Source organism: Garra rufa, chromosome 4 (assembly GCF_049309525.1).
Source record: "Garra rufa chromosome 4, GarRuf1.0, whole genome shotgun sequence".
Classification (NCBI taxonomy): Eukaryota; Metazoa; Chordata; class Actinopteri; order Cypriniformes; family Cyprinidae; genus Garra; species Garra rufa.
The window spans coordinates 46,526,440-46,535,349 of NC_133364.1; positions in this window are offsets into that span (position 1 = coordinate 46,526,440).

The following is an 8,910-nucleotide window of genomic DNA, read 5'->3' on the forward strand; positions in this document are numbered from 1 at the left end:
ATATATATATATATATATATCGGAGGTTCCAAAAAATATTTGGCAGCACAACTGTTGATATTATCCAACATTGATCATTCTAATGATAAATCAGCATATTAGAATGATTTCTGAAGGATCATGTGACACTTAAGACTGGAGTAACAGCTGATAAAAATTCAGCTTTTCATCACAGGAATAAATTCTATTTTAAAGTATGTTAAAATAATAATAAAAAACCATTATTTTATATTGTAAAAACATTTTGCACTATTACTGTTTTTTCTGTATTTTGTATCAAATAAATGCAGCCTTGATGAGTATAAGAGACTTCTTTAAAGACTATTACAGGTCTTACTGACCCCAAACTTTTGAACGGTAGTGTATAAAAAAATAAAAATATAAATAAAATAACATATCAAGGAAAAAAACATGTAACATGGGCAGCATTAACATATTTAATGTGTTCACAACTTTTTGCCAGCCCTCTCTCCTTGCTTTTCCAGCCTTTGCAGTGTTCCCTTGCGTTTTAAATAAACCCTGAAACTCCTGAAATCCCTCAATCAAGAGTTCTTGCTCTGCTGCAGAAAAATACTGAGCGCGCTCCTTCGTCATGTTCGCCGACCAATCAAAGAATTGCCGATCAATGTTTCTACTATCGATACGTAGCCCCTTTTAAGCCACCCAGTGATCTCAAATAACTTCATCCAGCTATACTAATCATCAACAACAGGTGCGTTCGGAGAACCGGAATAGCGAGCTCATAGTTAGCACGATGATTTGATCTTAGATGTGTCATTTGATCTTGGATGTAGTAAGCGAGGTACGAAGAACGGACCCCAGGTGTCCTGGTTGAATTTGGGGGCGGGGCCACAAATCCGTGAGAGCAGTTTACAAACTGTGGGAACGGATTGCGAAAGCGTGCGCACGGATTAAGAATTTGTGGGTACGGATTCAAAATTCGAGGGTACGGTTTAAAAAATCTGAGCGCACCGATTGGAAATTCGTGGGCACGGTTTGTTAATCCGTGGGCATGAATTGTTAAACCGAGGGAACAGTTTAAGAGTTCGTGAGTACGGTTTATAAACTGAGGGAACGAATTGCTAATTTTTTCTTCTACAGGTGACGTAAGGGGCTCCGTAATTAGGGATGGTGTTTGGTGAAAACACCATTTAATTTTGTAAACAATACACCTAACCATCATGAGTGTTTTAATTAAGGCATGGACATTTGGTCATATTAAAGACATTCAGTTACCTGAAGGCAAGGCTGAAAGATGAATTAGAAGAGACTGCATGGACCATATTGCTACAGACACTTCATGCACAACTGAGGGTGATGGACCAGGGAAAGATCAATACTCAATACATAGATGTGAATCTAATCCTGTATTATAAGCAAGATGTGCATGCACGTTACTGATGTTTCACACCAGAGAAAGAATAAATTAGGTGTTTTACATTATGATTGTTTGCATTGCATGAATTGTATCTCCTGGGCAAGGATGAGCTTCAAGCCTGCCAAGCCCAGGTCTCTGGTCCTAAAGAAGGGTAAAGTGTCCGACCGTTTCCGTTTTGCCCTGGGAGAGACCATGATTCCATCTGTGAATGAAAAACCAGTCAAGAACCTGGGGAAGATCTTTGAAGGACTCAGCTGCTGCCATAAAACAAACTAAGCGCGACCTGACCACCTGGCTCACAGCGATTGACAGATCTGGCCTTCCTGGAAAATTCAAAGCCTGGATGTACCAGCATGGAGTCCTGCCTAGAATACTCTGGCCCCTGTTAGTCTACGAGGTACCAACATCAACAGTCGAGGCCCTAGAAATGTTGATAAGCCAGTTCCTCAGGAGATGGCTGGGGCTCCCTCGGTCCTTGAGCAGCATTGCCCTGTATGGCCATTCCACCAAGATGCATCTTCCTTTGAGTGGACTAACAGTGTCCAAGTGCCACCAGAAGGTGTATTCAAATCCATATGGCTTTTGCACCATAAATACACACTGTCTGTACCTTGTCTTACTGAAAGACACATTGAAAGTGTGTGATAGTACAATGAAGGATCACATTATGTATTGTTTTGTTTTTTTACATTTGTGTCTTCATTTAGCATCATCGCTGAATTCTTCCTCCTGATCTAATGAAATCAGTGGAGCCCCTTTCAAATGGGAACTGTCTAATTCTTATACTAAAATAACCATGACTTGCAACTTACATATTGGCAAGTTGCTGAAAAGACAATCTCAAAAATGTGACTCAGCACAGTGTGTTGTCTATGAGGAGAAGAGATTTGTGCACATTTTAACTGCCCTCCCATCTCCAGGGGCCCAGTAGTGCCCTGGAAGAGCAAAATAAAATAACATTTCAAATGGCTTTAAATCAGTGTCTTATTATGATGACAAAGAGAAAACTGGCAGGACAAGTACTTTTGCTATGTTAACTGCATAATGTTTTAAAATGTATATAGAAAGGTGGTATAAAGGTGTTTTAAAAAGTGGTCTAGGTAAAATAGCAAATTTCAGCCTGCCTCTTGAATATGCCATAGATGTTTGCACAATGAACATGTTTAGATAAGCTTTGTTAAAAAAAAGATTGTATTTTGTCCGATTTCATAATTTAACATTCTAAACTACATTACCCAGAAGCCTCTGCCATTCTATCGATGGAACGCGAAAAAAGATAGCGCTGTTATTTGTAGTTTAAAGAAGATATGCTTAGGGTTAGGGTTAGAATCTCTGTAAAGTGGCGATTACTCACAACATAGCAACACTGTATTGTTAACTGAGGGTATTACAGACGTAATAATAATTGCAAAACGGACTTTGCAACATCAAGCGTTTTTTAATTTTTTATTTAGTTTAAAAGATAGTCCAATTACAGCGAGTTCTACGAGTGCCACGGGAACTTTCAAAGCCAAGGGCATCCCAGCTGAGCAGAGGCATCAAACTTACTTGTCCATATATGGTCATTTATGACAGGATCTTGGGTTCTTGTGGGGAATGGACAGATAATCAGTTGAATGTTCATATAAATCAAAATGTAAAATAAATATATAATAATTAGTTAAACATGAAGTATTTTTCTACTATTTCAATTTGGTTTTTGTAACATTTACAGCGTATTTATAGTGGTTAAATAAACAGTTAATCATTTCTGTTTCCTGGAAATTGTCCTTCTTAGATCTGCCAGTTTAACTATAGGAATAATAATATTAAATCATGAAATCACACATTTTGTAGTTATTTCCCAATGTTTATTGATATGGCAAACCTTTCCCAGATAAACAGTCATTATGAAAAAAAATTAAAAACAAAAACCTGCTGATTATAAAATTGTACAACACTCAAAAATAAAGGAGAATTTGTTTACAGAACATGTTACAAGATGCCAAATAAAATTCAAGGCTCCAGCTGAAAATATATTTTCTTCCCTTTAACAAAAAATTAGGCAAAAATTATTAAGAACAATACTTCAATATTTTACAATTATTACCTCATATGATATATTTCCTGTTTCCTTTCATCATTGTTTGCTTCTATTGTGACTAAACGCAAGACAAATGAATGATTAATAATTATAATTTTTATAGTAAGTTGTTAGTGGTAGTTATAAATCACTATATAATCACTATACAGGAGTGCCAACAGTAGAGATGGGAGTGAGTAGAGGAGAAATAAAAAATATATATATAATAATAATAATAATAATAATAATAATAAGTAGACACATAAAAACTGGAAGACGGCAGTTAAGTACTGAGAGCAGAAGTGCCACATGAGAGAAAGCGATGTGGAAGCTGTTGGAAGGGCTGATATTTCTGGAGAGCTGATGAAGAAGGACTTAGTAGTCTGTGAGAAATCCTGCAAGGCAGGAAGAAAGAATTAATCACGATGAACAATTTTTCAAAACCAGATGGCAGACAACAACATACTGTAAGTGCAGCATGTATAACAGTAAACATAGTGTTTTCATCTGTTGGTGTAGATGCTGAAATAGTTATTATCATAGCTCTTGTTCATGGTGTGACCAGCTTTAAGTTTAAGATATCATGTACTGTTAGACAGTGGCAATTTGTAAAAATTCATAAAGAAAGAACAAAATGGACTTAATATAAACTTTATGAAACAAACACTGACTACTTTCAATGGCAAAATTAGCATGAGAGTTCAGGCAATGGCCAGTGACAAAAGTACAAGTGAAAGTTGTAGAGTTTTACATAACAAGGCTTGTACAAGATGATATAAATTTGCTGATATGCTGTTAATATTATGAATGAGTTCTACATGACTCTTTGTTGGTTGTTCTTTCTAATAGGGCTGTGGAGCAAGCTGTGCAAAATGTAACTGCACTACAGTTCAGTCAAGATGCTCAGACTGACATTGACATACCTTTTTGAAATGTTTGCCTTTGGTCTTTTCCATAAATGCACAATATGGCCCAATTCAGATCCCATGACTGCCGTCCTTTGGTCTTCCCTTTCAGCTGAAACAAAGAGAAATATATACATGTTGAGACAATGTGCTAAAAATAATCTGGAACCAAAATATTTTAGAGGAACGACTGTAAGGAAAGTTATTATCAACAGATTAAATAAGGATGTGTGCATTACATCAAATCAGTTCTAGCTAAATGTCTTCAACGTTACTGAGAAAGACTGAATCATTGAATGATTTGTTCAGACTCCTTGATAACTTCTTCAAGATCAGCACTGGGAGCTTTGAGTTGAAGTTCCCTGTTAATTCTAGCAGCTTTCTGACAGAATTGGTCAAAATTATGAGATTATGAAAATGTCATGATGGACCACAGAAAGAGAGAGAGCAAAACTATGTGTAAATTAATTATTGATGACATTTCAGAAAAATAGGAACAAGTGATGGCATTTACAAGAGTTGTTTTCTTTAAAGAGCTGCTGGAGTAAATGATCTGATGTAACTGCAAGACATTAAGATATTAAATTACAATATTTACAATAATTCACAATAATTATAAAATTCATTTATATAATTAAATAATACAAAAAAGTATAAAAGGTGGCAAGCATTGTAATTACTGTGCTTTATAAATAGTATACCGTAAAATCACAGTTAATGGTAAAACTATGCTTACAGTGGTAAAACCATGGTAAACGTTGTGGTTGTTGTGCTTCAACTACAAATACCACAGTAAAACTCTGGTTATTGAGGTAAAACTACATTAAGTGTTGTGTTTATTTTGCTTTAAAAACATACCACAGTAAAAAAATGGACACTGAGGTAAAACTACGGTAAGTGTTGTGTTTATTGTGCTTTAAAAACAAATACCACAGTAAAACTATGGCTACTGAGGTAAAACCATGGTAAATGTTGTGGTTATTGTGCTTTAACTACAAATACCACAGTAAACTATGCTGACAGTTGTAAAACCATGGTAAATGTTGGCTTTAAAAACAAATACAACAGTAAAAATATGGTTACTGAGGTAAAACCATGGTAAATGTTGTGGTTGTTGTGCTTTAAGAACAAATACCACAGTAAAACTATGCTTACAGTGGTAAAAACATGGTAAATGTTGTGGTTGTTGTGCTTTAAAAACAAATACCACAAGTAAAACTATGCTTACAGTGGTAAAAACATGGTAAATGTTGGGCTTTAACAACAAATACCACAGTAAAACTATGCTTACAGTGGTAAAACCATGGTAAATGTTGGGCTTTAACAACAAATACCACAGTAAAACTATGCTGATAGTTGTAAAACCATGGTAAATGTTGTGGTTGTTGTGCTTTAAAAACAAATACCACAGTAAAACTATGCTTACAGTGGTAAAACCATGGTAAATGTTGGGCTTTAACAACAAATACCACAGTAAAACTATGGTTAATGAGGTAAAACCATGGTAAATGTTGGGCTTTAACAACAAATACCACAGTAAAACTATGGTTAATGAGGTAAAACCATGGTAAACGATGTGACTTGTGCATTGGCTACACAAAATATGGTCAAGCAACAGTTACTATGGTAAAACTATGGTAAATGTGCGGACTTTTACATGATCGCGCTTATCATGTGACACTGGTTTGGTTGATCTGTAAAGCTGTCATTAGCCACGTGAATATAATTAAAACGGTTTTATTTATTTATCTATTTCAAAACAGCAACAGTTAGAAGTTAGCTTAGGCTAATATTAGCAGCTGTGCTAACGCAGCAGTCGACTGTTCTAATTTAAACGCACACGCTTCCATTTTAACACATGACCCCACGTACAGAGACGCAGAAGCAGGGAAACAATTAAAATAATGATCTCATTACAAAAGAAAAGATAATTTGTTGCCTTTCTTACCTGTTTGAAGGTGTATATGCATCTAGTGAACGGGGCAAACCGAGCCTCGCAGGTGACGTCACTGCCGTAGAAGATCCTGCGTGCTATTTGTACGCAGCTCTCCACTAAAGTTAATGGGAAGGATTGGTGTATCATATGCACGCGAAATTGGACTTTGGCAGGGCCGGATTTAGCCAGTCCCATTAGGGGGTGCATGTAGAATATTGGGGGGGCAAGTGTGGGTGAGCTTCTCTAATTATCTATGCAAAGAAAACTATACTAACTATGCTGTCATCATATCACCATTTGATTTGTCTTATAGGTTTTATGTTTGATGCCCTACCCTCTGCATTTACCCGGGCTTGGGACCGGCACAAATAGGACACTGGCTTGTGCCCTTTTGAGGCTGCGTTTGTTTTTTTTGTTTTTTTTTTTTACTTTTTTAAATGTCTGTCTATCTATCTATCTATCTATCTATCTATCTATCTATCTATCTATCTATCTTTTCATTTTTTTGTCTTTTTATTTTATTCATATATTTTTTATTTCTTTTTTGTGAATTTTTTTTACAATTTTTTTTTTTTTTAAAGCATCAGTCGTCTGCTTTTCTGTGCAAAAAGACTAACAAATGCATGCATATCTAGGCCTGTGGTTATGCCCTTCTCCTGAGCCAGAATAACTACATTTCTTTTTCTTTCAAGTAGCAATAGTGCGACGGAAGGGAGTAAGAACACGAGACAAAGTGGAGAAAGAGCTTTAGCATGATGCAGATGATATTCCAATCACAAGGGAGGTCACATACATGCGATGGAGCTGAGGAAATGCATTCTTATACCCGTGTAGATATTTGCAAACGGTAGAGAGGTCTTCAAACTCTACATTGCCATCATCATCAGTCTTTTTAAATTATTTTCCAGTCTTTTTGCATTTCAGTTTTCACAGACACTAGTCCATATCGCGATTTGAATTAAGTGACAGACCAACTTTTGATTTATTAATCCAAAAATCGACGAATTCTGTGGTATTCCGCGCTATAGTAAAGTCGGTTTTTATGAATGGAGTGCGCGATACCGTCCGTGTTTTCGCAGAGGAGACATTGTAAACGCGCGATCATGTAGAGACCGAAATGACATACCTTCGCCTAAATAGGATGAATAACATAAGGCAATTTAGTTTGTTTGTTTTATGAAATTCGGAATTTTGCATGCCTTTACGTTTGGGGGGGCAGTCACAGCATTTAGGGGGGCATTGCCCCACCTTGCCCATGCCTATATCCGGGCCTGGACTTTGGCGTATGTATTACACGCAATTGGAAAGTGTAAAGTCGTGTTATTTATACGCAAATTGATGAGAACGGGTTGGAATTTTCAGTTAGCAGCTGATGTGAAGGGGGGATTTATTTTTTATTTTTTTACTGCTAATGGTGCAAACGGCGTAGTCCTCAATGCTCCATAGTAATTTCTTTTGATTTCACATAGCATAAGGTACTACAAGTGTCCTTCGGCTCCCAAATGAATGATCCAGAGGTGGCTCTTTATATAGAGCCATATATAGCGAGAGACTATGTCTGATTCCTCTGCTTGTTCTTGAATCAGTAACTATTTCTCTCAGTCATTCCAACGTCATCATTTCTCGGTACTTTAATAGTTATAATTGTGGTGTGAATTGTTTAGATATAGATTGACTCTTAAAACTATATGTTTAGATTTATCGTTATTGGCCTTATTTAACGAGTGGCTTTGTTTTAATAAGCCAATGGTATATACAAATCAGTTGGAACTGACTAACTGCATTTTGAAGCAGAAACTACGCTGTTACTATCAAGCGAGTAAATGTAATAAAAAAGTTAGTTTTGACAAGTTTTGGGGGGTTTGAAAGGCAGCAAATGTAGAATTTTATAAAAGCAGTAAGCACTTAATATTTTTTTCTTTATTGTATATTTTGTTTTTCTCTTTCAGAAGAAACGCAGCAAAAGAAGAACTTGAGAATATCAAGGAATGTCAAAAGTTATGCTTCTTAATTATTAATTGGTGTTTCACTTGTAATTTCCATAGCGTACATTTGCATTTTTTAAATTTAATTAATTAATTAATTAAAGGAATAATTCACCCAAAAATGTTATTTCTGTAATTTACTTACCCTCAAGTTCTAAACCTGTATGAGTTTCTTTGTTTTGTTAAACAAAAAATAAGATATTTTAAAAATGTTAACGAGACAGTTTGTGGTTCCTGCTGACTTTCGTAGTATTCTAATTTCATACTATGGTCATACTAAGTCAATAGGGACCAGCAACTGTTTGGTTATCAATATTCTTTTATGTTCAAAGAAATTCATACAGGTTTAGAATAACTCGAGGCTGAGTAAATTATTGCAGAATTTACATTTTTCGCTGAACTTATCCCTTAGCAGTTATTTGCTCCAGTTAAATAGAGTAATAAATAACAATCTTATCTGTTCTTAAAGAAAGGTCTGTTTTTAAAGAAAAGGTTTACATCCAGAACAAAATTTTACAGATAATTTATTCACCACCTTGTCATCCAAGATGCTCTTGTCTTTCTTTCTTCAATTTTTACACGAAAACATTTCAGAATTTTCTTTCCATATAGTGGAATTCTATGGTGCCTGCGAGTTTGAACTT